The following is a 21,831-nucleotide window of genomic DNA, read 5'->3' as shown; positions in this document are numbered from 1 at the left end:
GGGCTGCATACAAACAGCGTCATAGGCAGGATGAATACGCTGCTCCAGTGTCTCCTCATCTGGAATGCGCTCTGCTCACACGATACTTCTGAGGTGGCCTCATAACCAGAAACCGCACCAGTTGAGATGCTGTGAACAAACAGGCCATGCAAATGGACAACCTTCTCCAATCCATCAACCAGGGAAGACACGATTGAGATGCGTCCGAACGTTATCGGCAAAGTGGACTGGAGCCCCATCATGTAGCAGCCACATAACCATTAGAATCATCAATAGCACTTCTTCCAGCAAGACGCCCGCAAGAAATGCCGATAGTTCCGGCCTATTAGGCGACGTGGAAGGAAGACTGGTCCCAAAATATGGCCGCCAGTTATCCCGACCCACACATTCCGGCTGCATCGATGCAGATGATTCGCTGTTATGGCCGTTCTGCATACCATCCCACAGATGGTTGTTATGAGAGTTGAAGACACCATTCCACGTAAATGTTGCGTCATCTGTGAATAGGATGAATGACACAGATCCCGGAATCGTGGTTACCTGGTGAAGAAACCATTGACAAAACTTGTCCCAGTGTGGAAAGTCAGTCGTCAGTAAGTCCTGCACGCACTGTAACTGATAAGGGTAGTACCAGTTGTCATGGAGAACGTTTCACACGGTCGTCTGGCTTACCCTGTAGTGGTGGGTCAACAGCCTGGTACTGAGATGGCGGCCGCCTTCCACAGTGCTGATTACATTTTCTTCCAACTCTAGTGTCTGATCATTTCGGGTACGTCCTTCATGACTTCCTGCATCCTAGGTCATGATGTGCGAGAAACAGTATCACCCTCTAGGAGGATATCATGCATACTTTAACTGTAGCTGCATGGTATTACACTGCAGCTTCTGTAACAAAGAATGACTGAATAAATGGTCTCTGGCATTGGGACCCCATGCATTTCCGGACGTCATTCGACTTTTTTTGTTCCATATCATCAAATTGATCAACCACTAGAGTTTGTACATGGTAGAAAAAAATCACCTTGTGTATTCCATTCCATAGAACCTTACAGTGATAAAAGTAATCTGTCTGTGGAACGTATTGGCAGAATTTTCACAAAGGTTTAGCAACGCACCTTTAGCTGTGCTATGTCCCACACTGTAACTTTCTTTTTTTTTTTTTGAGAGAGACATTCTGATGTTGCAGAGTTCATCTTTGACAGGCAACTGCAAAATGTGACACGAAACCAACTAAATGGAGAATCCAACAGTTCCCATTCCTATTTACTCGTAATTTCGTTTACAAACCGACTTCCTCTATTTCCTTCACGTCAAAGTAAAATCAGATATGACAGACAAATTCTCCTCTAAGAGTCACGTCCTAAGACTTCACATAAATTTTACACATTTTTAGTGTTAACTGTATTAAAATCCTACAATATACTCAGTTTTCGTACGCTGTGTACCATCAGAAACGTATTTTGTGCTATAACATCAATTGCGATCAACATTTATCCTCGATAAAAGTTATCGGAGTAGCAACTTCATTCAAAGAAACATTTATCCCATGTTTAATTGTGTATCAATGTTAATAAACGTAAATTTTATCTAATTTTCATAAGTTACCAGTGATGTGTGGTACGTATGTCGTAGAAAATCAGTGTTTGTGTAGCGCTTGTTGTAAGCAACATGTCGTATCCCATTGTCTGCATTTACCGTAAACTAACGATAACTTTCATTTGGTTTTCGACTACAACCTCAAATAATTTCAAGAGATTAGTAGCGTTTATAGAAGGTGCTACAGCAGCTATATTGGAAACATCGATTTGCCTACGGACTGCTTCATATCTTAACAGTGATCCACAACACACTGCAGCCCTACTGTGAACACCGTCCTCGAACGTGGGAAGAGTTAGCTGATGTTTATAAGTTAAGATCAGTCGCCTGGAAGCTACTGTATATGGGTGTTCCTGGAGAGTTACCAGCAGTCATGTATCAGATATGCCACAAATACCTGATTTACTATCATCTCCTGCTGTCGCTTCTACAGGGAGTACATGACCTGTCCCCGCTGATCCACTTGGCTGTCAGCAGCTTGTACAGGAAGTACATGATCTGTCACCATTCATCCACTTTGGTGGGAGCGACATGTCAGTGGCAGGACTAGGCTCCCTGTACAGGGGTGGCAGGGACCAGGGATGACTCAGCACGTGGTACTCATCACCCTAACCAACGAATCTGAGGAGCTGTCTTCCACTGAAACCGAAACTGAATCACTCAGACTCACTTCAGCTGATGGTATGTTCTGTGTCAAGAACAGGCAAACGCAAAAGGGTAGGATCTATTAACAGTAGGAAGTTCAAATGGACGGCGAGTAAAGGTATTCCTTAGGGAAATGGCAAAATGAGAGAGATGGGAGGGAACACTAAGTGTACTCAGTGTGTATAGCTGGCTGCCTTATTCAGCCTGCTGAAGAGGCCATTCAGTCATCTTCTGAGGGAGTGGGGTGGTACTGGCTGCCGCCTGTGCTCTGCGGCCACGATTGGATCATTCAACTGGCAGAGAACCTTCAGAAAGCTCATCTAATTTCAGTGAGACTCTCAATTTGAAGCAGTGTAAAAGTGATCATGCACTTCCCGTTCTGAATCGAATGGAACGACTGACACAGGGTTCGAAGGGTCTGTGACAAAGCAGGCTGAAATATCTTGAACTTGCATCCTAGGGTTGAGTACTCTAGGGACACACCAAAAGGGTCAGGCGTGTGGTACACATCAGAGGCTGCTACTCAGGTAGCTGTTCAGGTGTGGAGTAGCTGCGGTAGCACCTTCTATAAACGCTACTAATCTCTTGAAATTATTAGAGGTTGTAGTCGAAAACCAAATGAAAGTTACCGTTAGTTTACGGTAAATGCAGACAATGGGATACGACATGTTGCTTACAACAAGCGCTACACAAACACTGATTTTCTACGACATACGTACCACACATCACTGGTAACTTATGAAAATTAGATAAAATTTACGTTTATTAACATTGATACACAATTAAACATGGGATAAATGTTTCTTTGAATGAAGTTGCTACTCCGATAACTTTTATCGAGGATAAATGTTGATCGCAATTGATGTTATAGCACAAAATACGTTTCTGATGGTACACAGCGTACGAAAACTGAGTATTTAGCAGCCACTGATGAAGTGAAAGCACCTCTTAACTATCGGTATTATGGCAAGATGTACTAAACTGACTTTGGAGATGAATATGAATGAGTGACTGCAACATGATGCATTTGTTGAACGTTTTGCTGCACAGTTGTTTTATATTTGGAATGGAAGAATAACAATCGATAAATCCACACACTGTATCACATTGCCAACGAACTTCCACAGAGTCAGAGCAATCACATACAAAATCATCTTCAAATTTCTTGAAATATCCCACAGAATAAAAAAAAATCGTTAGACATTTTGTACGCAAATACTCCTCTAGAGATGTTTCTCCTTATTGAATTATTTGGACCAACCATTTCAAATTAGCTCCATAATTAAATTTTATGTAAAGGGGCCAAGAAACAAGAGCACTATAAAAACCTAAAAACTAATAATTAGAAAGTAAAATTTAATAATTTCATTGGCTATAAAACTGAATAAAATGATGATGCATGTGACCAGGCCAGGAGACCCACTTGTGCAGAGTCCAGCTACTTGTTTCAAGGCATTTCAGTTGAAGCCACTTTGGAGACTGCGTGTCAATGGAGATGAAATGATGGTGAAGTCAACACAACACCCAATCTCTGAGTGGAGAAAATGTCAGCTACACTGCACTGACCACATTTTTTTTACCACATTTCTCACATTCCTTACTATACGTTGGCCTACAAAGGAAAAGAAGCCAATGGCATCGCCACTTTTACCCTAAACTTAGTAAGAAGCATCCCCCCCCCCCCGCCCCAAAACCAAATAATATCCACCACTTCATGTGTAGGCTCCAGTCAGTAAGACACCATTAACATCAACCATCTCTTTTTTAAGCCATCTCTGTCACACCAACACATCCTCACAAAGACATCACCCTGAACATCACTTGGAGGAAAGTTGGCTGGTGGAGATGTGTTTGTAGATCACTGATGCTTATCTCATCAGAAGTGTGTATAAATAACTGCTATGGGAATCGATTCTGTAAAATGGAGGAAAGAAAGGTATGTCAGATGCTTTTAGCATGGGTGATCCAGCTACAACGATTGTGGCAGGAAGTGCTCTGAAGAAATTTCGATTAATATCATTGGTAATTAGGGTTGTTCACAACTGCACAATGTTGGGTGTTAAGGTATTTCCAGAAATTGAGAGATGATTTGTCACCACCACCTGACAGGTAGTGGACAGTGTGTCCATGAATCCATGTTACTGAGTAGATCTTAGTCCACAGAAATTAGTCTATGCCTGGGAAGAGAATCATTTGTGCTGTGTTGATGTCAGGAGTCATGCATGAGATGAACATCAACATCTGGTGGGTCAAAGACTAAACATCACTCGCCTCGCTTAGATGGCCGTCGTTGTACTCCACATGTGGTACATAATGGCGATGCCATCTGATGTATCTAGTAGAAACGCATCTTTCATACTTGCTTCCCACTAACAGTCATGTATCAGGTGGACTGAACATCTGACATGAGCATAGGGGTCTGCACTTCCCTCCACACTGAATTCCACCAGAAGATGTCATATGTTTTCTCAGTTATATTCGGTGAAAGCTGCGATTGCAGCAACGCATACACTACCTAGGCCAATGCTAGATGTGGAGGGGAAGCGGGGTCTGGCTGTAGCTGTATTCAAGAAAGAAATAGCATATGTAGGAAAAAGGTGCTGAGACATCTGTCAGTGGCTCTGTAGCAACAAGAGAGATTGGGGTAAGGGTCCTCTCAATAGGCTGGTGAGGCAAGTCAGAATACGTTGCAACATCTTGACATGCAAGCTTATAAAGAGGGCTGTTCCTCGATGTAGGAGCTGACAGACATTGAGGCCTCCTTTGCCCTTAACAAGTGTGAGGAACTCATAGCTGACCTTAAACAACATGCCTTGACTCACAATTGATGGCAGAATGGGAAAGTCTGGGCCATGTGCAGGATTTGCGATGTGACATAAATGTTTGCATAGCACATCGATTGCAGCAAGCCCACAGTTCAGAGCTGATGGTCAAGGAGCTCTGGCCAGATCTAAAATAAGACATGCTTACTGTTAAGGTGCATAGATCACCAGAAGTCGCCCATAAAACCAATACCTAGATATGTAGTCATGCCACAGACCTGCACGGAAGTGACACATTCAGTGGGCAGCCCATGTACTATAGATAGTGCACGACATTTGGTGAATATTAATGACGCTACTGAAGGAGTATGGTACCACCCCACCCACTCCATTGCTGTTTGAACAACGTTGCTGTAGAGCAGGTGGAGGACCAGGCCTCCCACCTAGGCCATGGAAGAAAAAGTGTGGATACCAAGAGTCATTGAAGTGTTGACAGAGACAGCAAAGTAACTCTTCAATGGTGTCAACGTACAGGACTGGGGAAACAGGGCATCCATTCCATACCAGTCCTTGGACCAGGATAGACGGTATAAGACGACCATGGTACGTAATCCAAGATGACGTGTCCCAGAGCTGTCTGGGAATTCTATCTTCTGGATCTTCACTGCCAGATTAGAGTGATGAACCCTATCAAAGTCCTCGCTGGAATAAAAGGAGGCCAAGAGTACCATCATGCACCATGTCTCCATAAATGCAGTCATGTCACAGTATCAACGTAAGGATGTCCAGAAGTTGTAATTACCTCATGATGACGCCTAGTTGTGCTATACCACAAAGCAGGCAACACTTTTCAAGTTCGCTGCCAAAAGCCAGTGAAGATCTTCATGTCAGACTTCATGGAAGACAGGGGCCGATAGTCACTGACACTAGTTCCTCTGTTTGGTTTATCAACAGAATCAAGCAACCCTAAAAGGAAGCCAGGAAGATGCAGGATGTCCACAAGGCCCCCATGAGCTGTTGACATTCAAGAAAATGTAGGGGAGACACATTCAATTTACAGGGGCCTCGCCCATGCCATACCATCTGGCATTGAAAGGTGACAGTATCTATACAGGCTGCATGATAGGAAAAGCCAATGAGCCATGTTCTAGTGACTTGTTTGCCCAAACATTGGAGCCTGAGAGATAGTTACGATCTATGTGGCTGGAGGAGTACCTGACATGGTGTGTGAAACCCTCCCTATCGACATGTACATATTCACACGTGTCAGTGAATCGAAGGGTGATTCTGATGGTGGAGAGGGCCACACATAGAGTGTAGTGTGGCAGTTGGCCCTTAGGCACCTGAATGTAGTTAAAATCACCACCGAAAATGAAGTCATCCTGACGCCCATCAAGAGTGGCATGAAGGTATCCTGAAAGAAGGAGACCATTCTCCATGATGGCCCAATCCGGAGGGCGTGTAGATGTTTATGGATCTGGTGCTATGAAGAGTGTACGCAATGCTGCTCCTGCCAAGGAGTAAAGTGATGTCTTTGGTAATTAAGCCATCAAAGAAGAACCCCACGCCACTGCCAATGCCAAATGTGTAGGTGATGTGTGTGTCGTATTCGAAAGGCTCTACAAAATCCCTGACATAGACATCCTGAAGGGTAACTATGTCTATATCTGCTGTGTTCAGTGTATCCTTTAACATCGTCAGTTTATGCTCCACATGGATGTTATTGACGTTGAGCATGGCCTGTCAGTACTGTTGAGTTCCGACGTCTACCTGGAATGTGATATGCACTCTGTGAGTAGCAGTCTGGGGTGTACCAGCCGTGGTATCCACAGTGGTGTCGTTGCTCTGCCCAGTACCTCCATCAGAACATTATCTTTTGTGGTACAAGGTGGTAGTATGGTGTCATCGTCTACCTTATATGGCCAGAAGCTCATTGGCACAGATATTGTGTCGTTTGGTGGGTCGTCTACTTCACACACAAGTGAAGTTGGTATCATAAGAGGGAAGTCATGTGGGATGAGCCACTGCGCTACTATGACATGAAGCATTTGTGGGCCAAGGTGACTGAGGAATTTGCGTCAGCGAACATTTGATTGTCATCATGTAGCCATTTGTTGAAGGTAATCATCTAAGTGTCATGTTTCCACTACTGGCGCTTCCATGGCGGCTTTTGTTTCCAACATGCAGCTCAGATTTAAAATGGTAGCAGTTGTCTGTTGACTCATTGCAGAAGTCGCTACAACACTAGGTGCCTTTTCTCTATTGTTGCCATCAGTGGGCAGGAGAGTTCTCCCCACATTAACAACTCTGGTTGCAGTGATGTGACAAGTGACGGATCAGTCACTGTGATGGCAGTCTTCGTTTGTAATGGATCATGTGAGTTGTGCTGAAGATCGTGCGCTGACCACAGCATAGGTCACAGGATAGACAGTGGACGTCGCAATGGGGGCAGCGTCGTTGAGTGGTGTCTCTCCAAGCTGGCGCCAGAGACAGTTACGGCGGAATGTCCTTCCTAGTTGCAGGAAGCATAGGTATGGGGCTGCCTGTCATATGTGATGATGGCCCTCCATCGTCCTATAATCAGGTATAATGGCACATGCTTCACTAATTCAATTTTCAGTTAATGGATACTGTAGAGAAAAGGATAGGTATCAAATTTTTTCCATTTGTCGGCCTGGTGGTTGAGTACATTGGCATATGGCTTGGAAGCCAACATGACGATGTCTGGTGGGACCTCAAATGGAAGGTCAAAGACAGTGATCGAATGGAGGTGTTGCACGTGCTGATTCTCAATATCGGTGCACAATTCTGACACCTACAACATTTCCGATAATGGAAAAGTGAATGCCAGTTACATCCCGTGGGTCGAGGCAAAGATCATCCCGTGCAAAGTTCTCAATTTCAAAAGGTCGTAGTTGTGCATATTCAACTTGAAATGTTATCTTAATCGCTACTCAGTGTTAAGTGTACGCCATGGTTCGCTCATAAGAGGGACGCAGTACTCGAAACCGCGGCAAGAAGTAAACAAGGAAATCGCGCGTGTGCACTCCAGAACAGGCGGGACACCAGCCGAACTCAGCGACAGAGGCGGGGTACGAAACTGAAGACCTTCGAAAACAAACCAGAGTGCACATTTCTACGACTTTTTTAGATGCAATCTTCTTCACACAATGGGCTGGGCGTTTTCAGTTTTAACCTAGGCCTTCACTTGGGAACCCAGGAAGTTGAAGGCTTTAAAGATGAAAGTATTCTCCTTGCGCCGGCCGGTTCTAGGCGCTTCAGTGTGGAACCGCGTGATCGCTACGGTCATAGGTTCGAATCGTGCCTCGGGCATGGATGTGTGTGATGTCCTTAGGTTAGTTAAGTTTAACTAGCTCTAAGTTCTAGGGTACTGATGACCTCAGATGTTAAGTCCCATAGTGCTCAGAGCCATTCTCCTTGCCACCAAGAGTGATTACCTGCTTTCTAATTTTCTTATCTGGCAAGGTCTAGAAACACAAAAAAACTAGCTCTTATTAAATATTTCGCTAAAATTAAGTCATAACACAGGAAAGAAATGTTTAGTTACAGGGTACTGTAGACTGAGGTGAACTAAGTGAACTTAGGGAACAGTCTCTCTCTTCTATCCTACGCAGTTGGCACAGTTCGGAAACGGAGCCTGAACTTAAGTAACAGAACTTCTTACCGTGTCCTCCTCTACCATTTCGTTTTACTCAACAGTATTTCTCGATACCAGTATTATTTTCCGAATTTAGGGCAGGTCAGTATTATCTCAGTTGATTTTCAGATAATTTTATATACAATATGTTATATTTCGAGCTAAAATTTACGAAAAGGAACTATTTTCATACGATATTTTAGTTTCGATGTTATAACCGATACGTACTACTTCTGGATATATAGTTAAAATAATTTTTTTGCAAACACTTCAAATTGCTAATTATTGGCACACCTAAAATTTCTATAATTAATTATGTGCCCCTGTACTTTTTACTGTATTTGTTTCTGGATTCATTTATGAAATAATAATACAAATTAATAATGTAAATAAAACTACAAGGGATTCATTTGATAAGAAAAGCAGTATAACATTTGGAATATTGTTATTTCCGCAGAGTAAGAGAGTTGTAAGCATGCCTATGATGTGATGGGAGGTATTTTTGTGCGAACAATTTAATTTCGGCTTTATTAAGGTAAAAATCAAAATACTGTATGATATAGTAAAATGTGAGAAAATACATCTACATTCAAAAATTTTTCCGACAACAATATTCAAATTTATTTGATTCTTCAAGAATCAGACCCCTAGACAAGAAGAACTGGAGCCAACTCAACATGGCACACTAAGCATACTAGAAAGATTATTGTAAACTATGCACGTCTCAACTATTGATAAAAAAACTTTGCTTAATGTGGATAATAAATGGAAAGAGAAAGGAGGGGTGAGATTACAAATTGACGGAATGGTTTCAGTCTTCCAGTCAGTTGCCGTCTGCATGGTCCACCATTAGGATGTCAGGACTAAGGACACCTAGGTCCTGGGAGTCGGCTGTGCTCAGTATCGAGGGAGGGGAAATTCGTTCTCAACGATTCCAATTTCCGATATGTAGGGGAAGGCAGAAGTAAACGAACTAGATGTTAGTAAGAGAAAGGACACTTCTAACAGATCCTTTCTCAGAATAGTTCATTTTAACTAGTTCTTTCATAAACTACGGATCCCTAAACATACCTATTCATCAATGTCAGTGCCGTCAACTTCTGCGTTTAAAACAAAGTATCAGGCGAAGCGACTGTATTCCTATGTATTGATACTGCAATGAATCAGAATGAAGTTCTTAAAAATTCAATCAAGTTCCTGAATTCATTGATTTGCCAAGCCTTTCGCTGCACGGCTTAAATCTGAAAATTTGCTTGGCTGTCATTCCTCTTCGAAACATAAAGAAACTAAGATTTGCAGTGGCACCACGTTTTCTGCAAAAAACGATGATAATATCATTGAAGCCACTATGTTAAATGGGAGCATGGCAGGAGAAGATATACTGCTACGACTCATCCCAATGGTCCCAGCAGATATGCCGTTCAAGTTGAAAGGTTTGCTGTTCCCGATGCATCTCACATTTTCAGAGACCACCAACAAAGCGTCGGCCGAAGTGGCCGAGCGGTTCTAGGCGCTTCAGTCTGGAACTGCGCGACCGCTACGGTCGCAGGTTCAAATCCTGCCTCGGGCATGGATGTGTGTGATGACCTTGGGTTAGTTAAGTTTAAGTAGTTCTAAGTTCTAGGGGACTGATGACCTAAGATGTTAAGTCCCATAGTGCTCAGAGCCATTTGAACCAACAAAGCACAGGGATGTTCGCTACAAGTCTGAGTACTAAATTTTGGCGAATCCACGCTTCACGAATGCTGCATGTGGCCTGATGAGACGTTGGAATGTGTTCTGATTTATTCGTGTGTGCACCAGACAGAAAAGGAAAAAAAAAATTCAGTAACCAAAATATTTGACTACACAGAATTTAAACAGAAATACTTCCTTTGTTTTGAGCGGCATGAATCACATGCCCAGTACCCGGTACAACTCGAAAATCGAGTCTTAAGTATTTAACGTGGCTGAAATAAAAGTACTGCGTTGGTCTGTGTATATCAAAAGATAAATATGAAAAAAAGACGATTGTCTGTGATCAGTACTTTTAAAGGAGTACGTGTGTGTTCACAGGGAGACATATGAGAAGAACATTTAATGACTAAGCCTGGTAAGTCATGTCTGGATATAAATACGAAGCTACATAACCACCGGAATGTTTTCCGCGTTATTACAAGTGTGTGAAAGGAAAAGCCAACGGGCAATACGCAAAGAACGTACTGGAGTACTGGTATAGTCCTGCGTATTCAATTACAGAGACATATAAACAGGTAGAACACGGCGATGCGGTCGGCAACACCTGAAAAGGCAACAAGTGTCTGGCACAGTTGTTAGATCGGTTACTACTGCTACAATGGCAGGTTATCAAGATGTAAATCAGTTTGACCGTGGTGTTACTGTCGGCGCAGGAGCGACAGGACACAGCATGTCCAGAGTAGCGATGAAGTGGGGATCTTCCCGTACAACCATTTCGTTGAAAGTGACAGAAGTGCAACGCTTCCGTAAATTGCTATATATTGTAATACTGGGCCATCAGCAAGAATCGGGATGCAAACCATTCGAGGAAACATCATCGATATCGGCTTTCGGAGCCGAAAGCTCACTCGTGTACCCTTGATGGCTGCATGACACAAATCTTCGCGCCTCGCCTAGGCCCGTCAACACTGAGGTTGGACTGTTGATGACTGGAAGCATATTTCCTGGAAGGGTGAGTCTCGTTTCAAATTGTATCGAGTGGATGTAGGAGTACGAGTATGGAAACAACCTCAGCAAACTGTGGATACTGCATGTCGGCAGGAGACTGGTCAACCTGGTAAAGGCTCCGTAATGGTGAGGGGCGTATGCTGTTGGAGTGATGTGGGTCCCCTGATACGTCCAGATACGACTCCGACAGATGACGCAAACATAAGCATCCTGTCTGATCACCTGCATCCATTCGTGTCCACTGTGCATTCCGACGGACTTGGGCAATTCCAGCAGGACAATGCACCACGCCACACGTCCAGAATTGCTACAGAGTGGCTCCAGGAGCAGTCTTCAGAATTTAAACACTTCCACTGGTCACCAGACTCACCAGACATGAACATTTCTGAGCATATCTGGGATGCCTTGCAATGTGTTTTTCAGAAGAGATCTCCAACCCCTTCACACTCTTACGGACTTATGAACAGCCCTGCAGGATTCATGGTGTCAGTACTCTCCAGCACTACTTCAGACATTAGTCGAGGCCGTGCCACGTCGTCTTGTCTTGCGGCACTCCTGCATGATCGGGAGGGGGGGGGGGGGGCGCTATACGAAATTCCTTTGGTTCTTCAGTGTATATAACATGCAAATGCTTAGTGTGTGTTGTTAGTTATACGTCCAAATCATATAGCTTCCTACAGCCGGCCGGAGTGGCCGTGTGGTTCTAGGCTCTATAGTCTGGAACAGAGCGATCGCTACGGTCGTAGGTTCGAATCCTGCTCGGGCATGGATGTGTGTGATGTCCTTAGGTTAGTTAGGTTTAATTAGTTCTAAGTTCTAGGCGACTGATGACCTCAGAAGTTAAATCGCATAGTGCTCAGAGCCATTTCAAAAAAAAATGGCTCTGAGCACTATGGGACTTAACATCTTAGGTCATCAGTCCCTTAGAACCTAGAACTACTTAAACCTAACTGACCTAAGGACATCACACACATCCATGCCCGAGCCAGGATTCGAACCTGCGACCACAGCAGTCGCGCAGTTCCGGACTGCGCGCCTAGAACCTCGAGACCACCGCGGCCGGCTCAGAGCCATTTAACTTCCTACATATAGACAGACACACATGGTGCAAGGTGTATATTTCTATCGGTGAGTGAGAACAGTCTACTAAACAATACTATATCAGTACTTAACCCATTTGCAGACTTATAATTATAGCTGTTACAGAGCGTATGTTTTTATACCTGTTAGCATTTGCAAGTACGGATGGCACAAGCAAGTCATTAAAAATGTACCTTCCTATGGTCAGTAGGTCAGGTGCTGAAGTGTGGATGCATAGAGGCGAAAAGAAAGATTGTAGCGACAGGGGTAGTCCACTTTGAGGTATAATTACGACGGTGCAGTACGTAAAATATATAAAAATCTAAACATGGTTCCTAAATACTTAAATGCCTATACAATTAAAGTTAATCCTATTAATCTTTAAATTCTGTGTCACAAATCTTTAACATTGTGTCAGAAAAATCTAGTAACAAACAGAGGTAATATGTATACAGCAGAGACATCCGTCGTTATTCAGGAATGAGACCAGGTATTATAGATAAATCCTAGAGAATTAATAAAATGCATATAACAGTATAGTGTTCACTGTCGAATGAAAGGCGTAGACTGATGCAATCGCCTGATCTGTGCTAACCCCCCCCCCCCCCCCCCCCCAGGTGCAGAAACCCCAAAGGAGGAACGTAAGAAAAGAATTGTGAGTGCATTTTGAGCATCGAGGAACACGATCTGTAGTCTCCAGACAGACTTGCATAGGGAGAAAAATATCTTTACAACCCGTCTTCCGTGTCGACCAAATTGTTTTGACATGGAGTACGACGATCGTGGTGCACTATAGATCGACGTTCGCAGTAGGGAGTAGTGTATCAGCTCTCCTGTAGGTGTGGCGGCCGTAGGGAGACATAAGAGAATAACATTTAATGACTAAGCACTGTCAGTTGTGTGTGGATATTCGTACAAAGTGACATAACCACCTAAATGTTTGACAGAACACAAAATATAATCGTTCTGAGTGTGGTTACAAATGTGTGAAAGGAAAAGCTAACAGGCAATGCACGAAAGATGTGTATGTGTGTATGCAGTGATTCTGTATACCTGTTTCAAAATTTCCTGTATGCAAAAAGGAAGTCCATGGTATAAGCTGTTCTGAATCAGCAGCTTAAATGTCCAAACACCACCTTTATTAACCCTTTAGCGACAGGTAGACGCGAGTGCATATTTCGTCCAAGCAAGCCCTTTCCATGGTCGTAGACTTCGCGCACGGCTCAGCTCCAGAAACAGGTGTTCCTCCAGCAGCAGTGCGGCCAATCACTGGCACTGAAGACAGTTGACGGTGATCAAGGACAGCGATAGGACATACATAAAGCACACCAGTGGCGAGACGCAATCAATACCTTCACTGCACGATAACACCGGGGAAGACATTGATGACAGTGCCACTAAGGCAGAGTTATTAAACACGGTTTTCCGAAACTTCACCAAAGAAGACGAAGTAAATATTCCTGAATTCCAATAAATAACAACTGCCAAGATGATAAACATAGAAGTAGACATCCAGGTTGGAGCAAAGCAGCTTAAATTAATTAATAAATGCAAAGCTTCCGGTCCAGATTGTATAGCAGTCAGGTTCCCATCAGATTATGCTCATGCTATTCCTCCATATTTAGGAATTATATACAGCCTCTCTTTCACAGGGAGTTCCGTACCGAAAAGCTGGAAAATTGCTCAGGTCACACCAATACCCCAAAACGGAAGTAGGAGTAATCCGCTGAATTACAGGCCCATATCACAAACGTCGATTTCCAGTAGGGTTTTGGAACATATATGTGTTCGAACATTATGAATTACCTCAAAGAAAACGATTTATTGACACATAGTCACTTTGGATTCTTACAATATTGTTCTTATGAAACTCAACTAGCTCTTTATACTCATGAAGTAATGAGTAATGTGTGCAAGTGACAGGGGATGTCAAATTGATTCTATACTTTTAGATTTCCAGAAGACTTTCGGTAGCATTCCTCGTAAGTGTCTTCTAACCAAACTACATGCCTATGGCATATCGCCTCAGTTGTGCTACTGGTTTCTTGATTTCCTGTCAGAAAGGTAACAGTTCGTAGTAATAGACTGAAAGTCATCGAGTAAAACAGAAGTTATACCGGGCGTTCCCCAAGGAAGTGTTATAGGCCCTCTATTGTTTCTGATCTATATTAACGATTTGGGAGACAGTCCGAGTAGCCGTCTTTAGGTTATTTGCAGATGATACTGTCATTTACCGTCTTGTAAAGTTATCAGATGACCAAAGCGAATTGCAAAATGATTTAGATAAGATAGCTGTATGGTGTGAAAAGTGACAATTGACCCTGAATAAAGAAGAGTGAAGTTATTTACATGAGTACTAAAAGAAATCCGCTAAATTTCGTTTACGCGATAAGTCACACAAAACTCAAGTAAGTAAACTCAACTAGATACTTAGTGATTAAAATTACAAATAACCTAAATTGGAACGATGACATAGATAATGTTGTGAGTAGAGCAAACCAAAGACTGCCATTAATTGGCAGAACACTTAAAAGTTGCAACAGGTCTACTAAAGAGACTGCTTACACCACAATTGTCCCCCCTGTTCTGGAGTATTGCTGTGTTGTGTGGGTTGGACATCAGGTGGAACTGACGGATAACATCGAAAAAGTTCATAGAAGGACACCTTGGTTTGTATTATCGAGAAATAGGGGAGATAGTGTCACAGACGTGATACGTGAATTGGAGTGGCAATCATTAAATCAAAGGCGTTTTTTGTTGCGACGGGATCTCATGAAATTTCAGTCACCAGTTTTCTCCCCCGATTGCTAAAACATTCTGTTGGCGCCCACCTACATAGGGAGAAATTATCATCAAGATAAAATAAGATAAATCATGGCTTGCACAGAGAAATTTAAGTGCTCGTTTTTCCCCCGCGCCTTTCGAGAGTGGAACGGGAGAGAGACAGCTCACGCAAATTTTGATGTAGACATGGACCTTGCAGCAGCAAGAATTAACGACCAGCCCCATGCATCCTTCCATCGCCCATTTGTTCTAGGTTCCAGGCATCGCCACTGCAAGCCAGGTGGCTCCCTCCAAAAGGACCCACAGTTAGTGACACGATCTGCCTCCCTCACGCCTTGTGTTTCTTACGAACTACACCCTGGCTGTCAATTCTGTGAGCCTGTTTCAATGGTATCTGTATGCGATAGCTCTGTAGTTAACAAAGGAACACTATCCATGGAAGTAAGACAGACAATGGTTGCGTCAAGGCTGCTCCTGCGACCACTGGGTAGTTGTGACAACCTGTTTTTCCAGCAGACACATCCTCTCCTGTCCTGCACTCACAACACTACGTTCGTTTTTCATTTATAGTTGTGTCTTGCCTTCCAAAGTTGAAGAAAGTGTATTTCCCTAAGGTGAATGATGTAAGAGCAAGACAATGGCGTACGTTTACGATTATATGGTTTACTAACGAAAAGCAAAACCTACGTTTCTAGCATTTGTAGACTTAGAGGAAGCTCTTGACTATGTTGGCTGGCATACTCTCCTTCAAATTCTGAACCTGGCAGGGGTCAAATACAGGGAGCGAAAGGCTATTTACAATTTGTACAGAAACCAGATGCCAGTTATAGGACTCCAGGGCATAAAAGGGAAACAGTGGTGACGAGGGGAGCGAGACAGGGTTGTAGCCTATCCCCGATGTCATTCAATCTATATATTGAGCAAGCAGTAAAGAAAACAAAAGAAAAATTCGGAGTAGGAATGAAAATCCATGGAGATGAAATAAAAACTTTGAGGTTTGCCGATCACATTCTAATTCTGTCAGAAACAGCAATGGACCTGAAAGAGCGGTTGAATGGAATTCACAGTGTCTTGAAGGAGGATATAAGATGAACCTCAAGAAAATCAAACCGAGGATAATGGAATGTACTCGAATAAATCGGGTGATGCTGAGGGAATTAGATTAGGGAATGAGACACTTAAAGTAGTAAATTAGTTTGTAACTTGGGGAGCAAAATAACTGATGATGGTCGAGAGGATATAAAATGTACACTGGCGGTGGAGAGGAAAGCGTTTCTGAAGAAGAGAAATTTGTTAACATCGAGTACAGATTTAAGTGTCAGGGAGTCGTTTCTGAAAGTATTTGTATGGAGTGTAGCAATGTATGGAGGTGAAACATGGTAATAAATATTTTAGACAAGGCGAGAATAGAAGGTGTCGAAATGTGGTGCTACAGAAGAATGCTGAAGATAAGATAGATAGATCACGTGACTAATGAGGTACTGAATAGAATTGGTGAGAAGAGAAATTTGTGACACAACTTGACTAGAATAAGGGATCGGTTGGTAGGACATGTTCTCAGGCATCAAGGCATCACCAATATAGTAGTTTGCGGTAGGTACTTGGAGATGAAGAAACTTGCTCAGGATAGAGTATTATGGAGAGCTGCATCAAAGCAGTCTCAGGAGTGAACACCACAACAACAGCAGCAACATGTTTATGATGGAAATCAGGAATTTACGTTATTCATACCGGATGACAATTTTTGATCTACATGAAAAGAAGCCGGCCGCGGTGGTCTCGCGGTTCTAGGCGCTCACTCCGGAACCGCGCAGCTGCTACGGTCGCATGTTCGAATCCTGCCGGGCATGGATGTGTGTGATTTCCTTAGGTTAGTTAGGTTTAAGTAGTTCTAAGCTCTAGGGGACTGATGACCACAGATGTTAAGTGCCATAGTGTTCAGAGCCATTTGAACCATGAAAAGAAATCGTCATAGCTTCTGAATGGTTTGCGTTATGACGTTCAAACTGTACGGTTAGCCGCGGGGCATGATTGTAATTGGTACGTGTATGCGCGCGCGCCTTATTGTTGTCGTCAATTTGCGCGAGAAAACGTCACGGTACAGCGTACCTGAACATAGAGCGTTGTGAAGGCCTGCTGTGCTAGCAATAACAGCCCAACTGCGGCTCAGAGGAAGTGTTGCGACCGAGTTCAAGCTGAAGACAACCGGTCCAAGTGTGCTAACGATCGAGAATATGATTCGCAAGTTTGAGAGACGGGTAGCGTTTGTGCTGACTGAGTTCGCAATGTCGGTCGTCGAAAAAGGATGAAAACGCCTGAAAACACCAAGAAGACGCTTGCATTGTCTCAAACTAGCCCCAGGAAATCGGTGAAACGAGCTGCATAACAGCTTTGAATCAACTGGAACACACTGAAAGAAATTGTTGTTGAAGACCCGCATTTCTTCCCATATAAAATTCAGACCTATCAGCCATTTTTAGGTCCCAGGGCCATTGAACAGCCGTTATGTTTCGCCAACACTATTGTCTACAGAATTTACGAACAGTGCTTTGATGTGAATACAGTTTGGTTTAGCGGCTAAGCCCACTTCCAGTAGGGTGGATTCGTCATTAAGCGTAATTGGCGCATCTGGGGGACTGAGAGTCTGCATTTGCCGGTCGAAAAGTCTCTTCACTCTCAACAGAAGATTGTGTGCAATGTCCATTTACCGAATAATCGGTGGATATTCCTTTGGTGACTACGGAATGGTACGTGAAGGTGTTGAAAAATGATTTGATCCCCATTATCGAAAGTGCCAGTGATTTCGACGAGATGTGATTTGTGCAAGAATGGGCTCGACCCATATCGAAGCAGTGGAGCGTTTGATGTCCTCGAGAAGCACTTTGGAGACTGCATTCTGGCTCTGGGGCATTCAGATTCAACTGGCATGGGCCTCGATTGGATTCACTTTCAGAAAAAACAGCTGTGCCATGCTTACCTGTACATGTAAAACCACTCTCACTTTCTACCTATTCGTTGAATAGATTAAGAATAATTGTTTATAGCACACTTCCTTGCTGGACTCATTTCTGAACATGTGTAGAACCTGTGTAGAGCGCACACCAATAAGATTCCTTTCTTTTCGTATACAGCTTCCACAGAACATATCAGTGTCTGCGCATATTTCTACATTCTTCTATAACTCAAAGTTTATTTAGCCATTTTACATTATGAAACATTTTCTGCATATATAAATAAGCTGTGTATTTACATTTTAAAATTAAGTTTAAAGATATTATTCCTCCTTCGATACTTCGGGTTTTCCTGAATCCAAACTGACTCTGATAATCTTATGTCAACTGTTCGAAGATTCGAAGACAATGGACGCTTTTATTTTATGAGGCACTTACAACTAAGCTAAGACTTCGGCAATTTTAGTATTTTAAGACATTCCTCCTTTTAGGATTAATATTATGATGTTTCTCTAGAATCTAAGGACAGTTTTCCCTCTTCATATGTGTTACACTTAGGAGTATATAACACACTTCTGATTTCGATTCCTCCGGGTTCGAGAAATTCAGCAGGAATGTTGTCTTTCCCTTGTGCTTTCTTGTTTCTCAGGATTCTCAGAGCTAGTTGATACAAAATAACTGCATTAAATAATAATCATTTAACATGTCATTTAAAGGATCAACCTGATCGTCTAATGTAGTAACTGGAACTGTGACTATCTTCAGCACTAATTATACCGTGTAATAAAGAACTTATATCAAGAAAGATTTGTTATCAATACCACCTGGAACAATGTGGTAGCGTGACATCAGTTATGAAATGATGGCAAATATGTTAGTTGAAAAGGTGGCATTCTCTCCATAACTGGCCCTGACATATCGCCCTGCAGTAATGGCTTCCAACCATAGTACCAGAGTGCAACCAGATACTATCTAGGACTTGCAAACACATACACACACACCAAATCATCATCTTTACCGATTAACTGAACTTTACAAAGAAGAATATTTTCTTTGGTAATTTTTGATTCCCAAATGATGAAACATAAATTATACTCAGCTTTTGTAGACGCTTTATTAAACCTCAGACTAATGAGTCAATGACACAATTTGTACTTCTTATTTGTAACAACCATTTTTCATAGACTGATGTAGCCTTTCTCATTGCATTTACTACTCCTCAAAAACAAAATTTAACTAACGGTCTGCACTGGCGGTATACACTTGTTCGAAAACATGTTTCCTCTACACCACTTCCCTCTCTCATGACAGCTTCACCCTCTCGCTGCAGCCTTACTTAAAATGGATGAAGCTAAAATCCGCGCACTATACTTCCTGCTTCTAAAGCACATGATTGCGGGAAACCTTACTTCTGAACCGTTAGAAATCGAACGATTTCAACTTGCCAATGCTTTTTGGATGAAGTGAGAAATGAAGAAATTTCTGGTCTATCGCAAGAACCTTTATGAGATATTTAAGCATACATGATTTATATGTCTCGATTTATCTATCATAGGTGCATGGTAAAAAGTACAAACTATTCTGTATAGCAGGAGGATTGTGTGTGGAAGATGAGGTTCATACATTCATTTGACTAGCTCTATCTTCACCACATTGTGTCATTCGTTAATGCTATTATTTGAAAGAAAAAGTTAATTAATGGTAGCCTATGTAATAACTATTATACTTTTATGAAGCAGTAAGAATAAGAGGGACGTTTTTTTTAAATAATTTAGTATTGTGATCGAAACACAGATAGACACATTTGTCTTTATCCCTCACGAAATTTAATTTTATGCATTGTGGATGGGTGTAGGGGGTGTAACAATGCCACTACTGTACACAACATTGTATGTTGTGATATTGGACTACGTCAGAAGTTGCCATCTAGCTATGCCCGCCACCTTGATGTAATGTTTCTAGAAAGTCATTCCAGACTGTGGTAGCAGTTAGTTGATCCCCTGTGGGTATCAGTTCCTGCAGAGAAACATGCTGGATTGGCGGTTGAGGACGGTGTGATACAGATTTCAGGCGTAAAATATCATTTTTTTTCTTAAATAACTTTAGAAATCGGAACTTTGTGTTGAATAAATTACGAACTCAGTACCTTATGACGCTCTTAGTAATCTGATAGATCTCCATTTTGATATTCTGAGCGAATAATTGTAGAAAGAGACTAACGATAAGAGGTCTCTATTCCTTCTGGGGCTTAGTTTTAAGGGGAGATTTTGGTCCAAAAAATCGATTTTTCAAAAATATCATTTTCATGATCTACACAGTTTAATCTATGTTGTGTGCGAATTTTATCGTGATAGCAGCTTTAGAAATGCCTTTATACTGTTAAACTGATTAAATCTGCACTGCAGGCCACTCCCACCTCTCCCGACAATTGGGGAATTGGTGGCTTCAGCGGAATTTTTGTCAGTGTTGAAACTATTTTCTTTAGATATCTTTGGCTGACATCTATATCTTTGCCTGAAAACTTGGTTTTATGTTGTTTATTTACGTTTTGACAATACTAACACATATTAGTAGGTGGAAAGTTGAATTCGCAAACCTTTATGTGGAAGTCTAGATTAATGCATAATGGGTGGTGGAAAAATTGTGTTTAGCTGATGGAAGTTTCAAGGAAATCGGTACACCAACCAAAAAGAATAAGTAGCTAGAAATGAAGAATATAAGCTCTCAGCATATCCACTGACCAAGCACCAATGCACAATCTGTGTCCGAAAGGCGATTGGTGTAAGTTAAACAACAGAAATGAGACGTATTCACATAAACACTCATAACCAGAACATGTTATGAATGCATTTAAACCCACATTCAGGTTTGTTGTAAAACCTTCTTTATTTAGGAAGTGTCTTCATGGAAAGACACAAAATGCAAATGAAAGCCTCAATTATTTAATTTGGATTAGATGCTCAAAAGGGACATTCTGTGGACTTGAAGTACTCAAAATAGGTGTCTATTATGCAATTATATGTCACAATAACGGTAATAATGGCAGAATTGAAGTTCTGAAGAGTGTTGGTATATATCTTGATGTGTTTACAAGAAAAGCATTTTACACCATCGAGAAAGCTAACAGATCAGTGTCTTAGCTGCAAATGCAAGCCAAGCGGATTCGAAGAGGAGAGAAGAGAAACCTGAAGGATGAGGAATATCAGTATGGAGTATTTTAAAATTGAGGTACGATTATTACATGTTTAAATATGAGAAGATAAACTTTGAACATCATTTCCTCTGTTTCACAATTTTTACGTTATTAGAAGCCTTTTCTCAAAAAGTATATGCTCTAATGCTTTGAAATTTTCGTGAACTGTTCGCCACGTACTGCTGTCTCCTCGAAACTAAAAAATTCGAGATCCACCAAATACATTCGGATTTTTAGATTATTATATGTAGAAAAAGTTAATTTTGGATGTGCAAGATTAAAAACTTTCTTAATGACACAGTTTGTGCCATAGATTAATAACTGCGGTTCACTGGTCTTATAACCTTCTTAGAACACTACAATAAAAGTTTCAGATTAATTGCATGGTTAGAATATAAGTTATGGCTTTTTATAAGAAAACAATAAAATTTAAAAATTAAAATTAATTGCAAATTATTAATCCTGCTTATTTCAATA

At 41.9% G+C, this 21,831-nt stretch overlaps 1 protein-coding gene across 2 annotated transcripts in view; it reads left to right on the top strand.

Moving 5' to 3' along the window:
- LOC124553842 (poly [ADP-ribose] polymerase tankyrase-1-like) overlaps positions 1–21,831 on the top strand; it is a 62,770-nt gene that overhangs the window by 16,274 nt on the left and 24,665 nt on the right. The window lies entirely within an intron of this gene.

Source organism: Schistocerca americana, chromosome 11 (genome assembly GCF_021461395.2).
Source record: "Schistocerca americana isolate TAMUIC-IGC-003095 chromosome 11, iqSchAmer2.1, whole genome shotgun sequence".
Classification (NCBI taxonomy): domain Eukaryota; kingdom Metazoa; phylum Arthropoda; class Insecta; order Orthoptera; family Acrididae; genus Schistocerca; species Schistocerca americana.
This window is presented reverse-complemented; position numbering and strand designations above follow the sequence as displayed.